Source organism: Takifugu rubripes, chromosome 1, assembly GCF_901000725.2.
Source record: "Takifugu rubripes chromosome 1, fTakRub1.2, whole genome shotgun sequence".
Taxonomy (NCBI): domain Eukaryota; kingdom Metazoa; phylum Chordata; class Actinopteri; order Tetraodontiformes; family Tetraodontidae; genus Takifugu; species Takifugu rubripes.
In genome coordinates, this window is record NC_042285.1 from 28,671,777 (window position 1) to 28,676,860 (window position 5,084).

A 5,084-nucleotide genomic window follows, 5' to 3' on the forward strand; every position below is an offset into this window, starting at 1 on the left:
CCATGCTAATAAAAGTGTGTCGTTTAATTAAGGCAAACGTTTCCTCTCATAATAAAGCGGCGTGTTTGAAGAGCGTGCCCGACGCATCAGAGGGTTGTATTTACACCCCCGCGCGTAATTAATAAGACAACAACATGGCAGCCTGGCCGCCGCTCCAGCACGCAGCGCTGCTAATAAACAAAATGGAAATGGGATTTCCCCCATGACCTGCGCACAGTTCCATCAACCTTCAACCAAAAACCTCCTTTATTTCTACCCACAAGCCCCCTCTGCAGCCCCTTCCCACACACACACACACACACACACACACACACACACACACACACAGGCCCAGACAGAAGGTTATTGCTGATAGGATGAGGCGTTCAGGGCCATTATCACACCGCTCAAACAATTACCCGTGTCAATAACCACAGAAGAAGAGTCGCTTTTGTGGATGGCCTTTTGTGCCGGAGGCCCAGGCGTCGCCAGGAGGCGGGGCCTCAGGGGTCACCTCCCCACCAGTGTGGTCACAGAGATCTAATAGTGATCTGCTCCTGTTCGGATCATCCAGCCCCCCCCCAACCCGTGGCCCGTCTCCGTGGACCAGGAAGTCCGAACGGCCGTCCTAATTCTGTCTGTTCCGGACGGTTTTAATCTGGAGGATTCTTCGAGGACCCCCGACCTCCTGAGGAAGCCTCTGGTCCCATGATGGGACCCTCTTGTTTTCTGGCTCTGCATGGTCGATCACGGGGCCCCGCAGGACCCCTTCAGGCCCCTGACGACATGTTCAGGAAGTAGCGGCGGCTGGTGATTGTCCTGAGCCAGCGGGGGGGGGGGGGGAGACAAAGGGAGGAGAGGATGAGGAGGGAACGGGGCCTCCACGCCGTCTAGACATCAGCAGCTCGCCGAGAGCGAGACGGCAACTGGAAGTGTTCTGTGTCCCGGAGGGGGGGCTGACCTTGTTCACAGGAACTAAATCAAACTGGAGTTTTCACCTTTCAGGATGAAGGAACTCCGGAGGAACTCCAGAGGAACTCCTGAGGAACTCCTGAGGAACTCCAGAGGAACTCCAGAGGAACTCCAGAGGAACTTCAGAGGAACTCTTGAGGAACTCCTGAGGAACTCCTGAGGAACTCCATAGGAACTCCGGAGGAACTCCTGAGGAACTCCTGAGGAACTCCTGAGGAACTCCATAGGAACTCCGGAGGAACTCTAGAGGAAATCTAGAGGAACTCTGGAGGAACTCCTGAGGAAATCTACAGGAACTCTGGAGGAACTCCTGAGGAACTCCATAGGAACTCCAGAGGAACTCCAGAGGAACTCTAGAGGAACTCTAGAGGAAATCTAGAGGAACTCTAAAGGAACTCCTGAGGAACTCCTGAGGAACTCCTGAGGAACTCTAGAGGGACTCCGGAGGATAGAAAAATAAAGATGATATTATCTTGGGTAACCAAGAAGCATGCTGGGATATCCTCCCATGCAGATGATGTCATCATTCATCGCCTGGAGAACAGGTGTGGGGGGGGGTGAAGAGGGTCAGTGGTCTATTTTGGAGGAGTTCTTTAATGAACGCTTGGCCCCGCCCCCTGGGCTCACATGTCTCTAAACAACTGTTTTGCTGCCCCCCACAGTGGCTGACAGCTGGGGGGGGGGCAGCAGATCTCCTCCCCTCATTTGATCCCAGTGATCTGTGACAGATTATTAATCAGGTTTCTGTGGGGGGACGAGCTGTTCCACCTTATTTCACCTTATTGTCCTGGCTGCTGAGGTTGTCTGCTGGGGTCGTTACCCCCCCGACACTCGCTGGGGTCAGAGTTCAGCCCCGGCCACCGACGCCCCCCCCCACTCCCCTGATGCTACGTCCTTAACGAGAATCAAATGAAGTATCAATTAGCTCTGTGGTGTAGCAGGTTGTGAGGGGCGGGGCCAGAGAGGGCAGAGACAGACCCCCCCCATCTCTACTGGGTGTGTGTGTGTGTGTGTGTGTGTGTGTGTGTTATGTAAGCCGTGGCTGTGGTGGATGTGGTCGTCATGGCGATGAGCTAAATCTGTCCTGGGTGAGTTGTGGGCGACTCTCACTTCCTGCCTGAGCCGCGGCTGCGCTACATTAGCTCCACGCTGAAGAGCAGGGGCGTGCTAATGAGACACGGGCGTCGACTCTGTAGCTCATTCATCATCCTGCTCCGTCCAATCCCAGCGGCCTTTTATTAGGCCCCCGCCGGGCCCCCACACGTCTCCTGCGACATTAATCAGCTGTCCGGCCAGGCGGGGGCCCCGATAATGCGCCATTAGCCGCGGAGCTCAGGAATCATTACAGGCCAATGAAAAGGCCAAGGATTAGAGTCCCAGCAGGCCCTGACCCCTGCCCCCCCCCGCCCCCCGACCCCCCGCCCCCCCCAGCGAGGATGTTTGAAGCTCTGCAGGAACGTCTGAGAGCTTCTGTTTCTGCAGGAGGGGGGCGGAGCCTCCTCCCAGTCCACGTCCTGCTCGCCATCGTTCAGGCCTGGATCATCGATCGTGGGCGGCAGCGATCAATGATTATGAATGTCATCCGAGTCCCTCGCTGGTATGGATCACCGTGGTAACGAGGACATATGCACCCACTTCCTGTTCTGATTATCGCCCGCGCGGACGAGCAGCTCGCCATTTGCTACGTGAACATCCATCAGCGCAGCGACGATCGAGCGGGCGATGATGAGCTTCATCTTCGTCTGTGCGTCTGCCTGAGCAGGCGCCACTTCCTGTTTGTGGGGGGACGCTTCTCAAGATGGCCGCCGTGTCAGAATGCTACCGATGGTTAGCTTGTTAGCGGCAGGTTGTTTCCACTTACAAATTGGAAAAGGACGAGCTGGAAGTCTGGAGGCTAGCGTTAGCTCAGCTAGCTGCTCCCTGCAGATACAGTAGCTGTAGCTTAAACCTCCGGTTGCTCGTCTCCCCGGCGTCCACCGGTCACATGACCACGTTCGCAGACGCCGGCAGTCTGACTGCAGCAGACACGAGGTTATTGATGGGCTTGAACCTGCAACCTCTGTTCCTGCTGCTGAGCTCCAGACCTGCGTCAGCCTGAGGCGACGGGCGGCAGGAAGCGTCTCCGTGCACGCCGCATGTCATCAAACACGGTTTCTCGTGCTTGTGGTGAACTCTGGGGCGACCCCCTCCTGACCAGGGGCTCATCAGCGTCGCATCAAACCTGTCCAGGAGGCGGAGCTCTGATAGCATCACGCCGCTGACTTCACCGGAGATTTATGGCGAACGCCGTCAGTCTGCTGTCGGCTCAACGTGCACACGAGGCCACGTTTAATAACCCTGATAAGCTCTGATGCACGGCTGCCTCACCTGGGAGCAACCGTTAGCATCTTGTCTGTTGTTCTCTGCCTGAGGCTGTTAGCTTACCGTGTTAGCGCAGCTGTATTTCCTGTCTCTGTTGCATCCGTCCACTGGGGGGCGGAGACTGACCGGGCTTGCTAAAAGCTCACATTAGCATTTTAGCATGCTGCAAGGCTAGAACCGTTTCTACTGTAAACAAGACGAAGGTCAACGTTCCACGTTTCAGCAGCAACATCCGCAGCACCTGAGCAAAGGTCACCTGTCCACCGCAGGGGCCTCGCTGCCCTGTTGTGGTTCACCTGTGTCGGTCTGCTGGTCCTGACCTTTAAACCACAGCACTGACGCCTGGTAATTAGGAGGAGAGGAGGAGGAGGAGGAGGAGAGGAGAGGAGAGGAGAGAAGGAGGTAGAGGAGAGGAGAGGAGAGGAGAGGAGAGGAGAGGAGAGGAGAGGAGGGGAGGGGAGAGGGAGGGGAGGAGGAGTGCAGCTTGTCATTAGCCAGTTAGCATTAGCATTCGTTAGCATTAGCATTAACCTACAGTGATGCTGTCCTTCCGTCTTTGGCCTGGACTCTGTCCTGAAGCTCCGCCCCCTCGCGTCCACTGGAGAGGCAGCAAAGGGTGAAACCAGCGGCCAGATGTGGGCAGATGTTTGAGTTCTGCAGAGGAACGTTTCCTTCCTCATTCACAGCAACTTCCTGTCCAGCAGGCTCCGCCCAGTCAGGGCCTCCTCGCCAGACAGCCTCCGCCTGCCCGACCGCCATGTCTGAAGGCTCCCCGACACCCCCAACCCCCAGCAGCGTCTCCATGGTGATGGACACGGTCGCCGTTGGGATGTTTTCATGGTTCTCTCCTCAGTTTCCCTTTTAAGGCCTCTGTGGTCGCGTCTCCTGCAGTGCATTCTGGGATTTGTAGGTTTTCTTTGCCATCCATCCTGCTCCTCCTGCAGCTGGAGAACACGAAGATCCAACTGCAGGAGGTTCTCACAACATCTGGGTTGGTCATTGGACCATGAGAGATGGATCAGGTTCTGCAGAACCCCACGATGTTCCTGAGCTCCTGTCACGTCCTGATGGAGCCAACCAACAAAAGGGTTAGGGTTTAGAACGTTAGGGTTTAGAACGTTAGGGTTTAGAACGTTAGGGTTAGGGAACGTTAGGGTTTAGAACGTTAGGGTTAGGGAACGTTAGGGTTTAGAACGTTAGGGTTTAGAACGTTAGGGCTAGGGAACGTTAGGGTTAGGGAACGTTAGGGTTTAGAACGTTAGGGTTTAGAACGTTAGGGCTAGGGAACGTTAGGGTTTGGAACGTTAGGGTTAGGGAACGTTAGGGTTTAGAACGTTAGGGTTTAGAACGTTAGGGTTTAGAACCTTAGGGTTAGGGTTTAGAACGTTAAAGTTTAGAACGTTAGGGCTAGGGTTAGGGAACGTTAGGGTTTAGAACGTTAGGGCTAGGGTTAGGGAACGTTAGGGTTTAGAACGTTAGGGTTAGGGTTAGGGAACGTTAGGGTTTAGAACGTTAGGGTTTAGAACGTTAGGGCTAGGGAACGTTAGGGTTTGGAACGTTAGGGTTAGGGAACGTTAGGGTTTAGAACGTTAGGGTTTAGAACGTTAGGGCTAGGGAACGTTAGGGTTTGGAACGTTAGGGTTAGGGAACGTTAGGGTTTAGAACGTTAGGGTTTAGAACGTTAGGGTTTAGAACCTTAGGGTTAGGGTTTAGAACGTTAAAGTTTAGAACGTTAGGGCTAGGGTTAGGGAACGTTAGGGTTTAGAACGTTA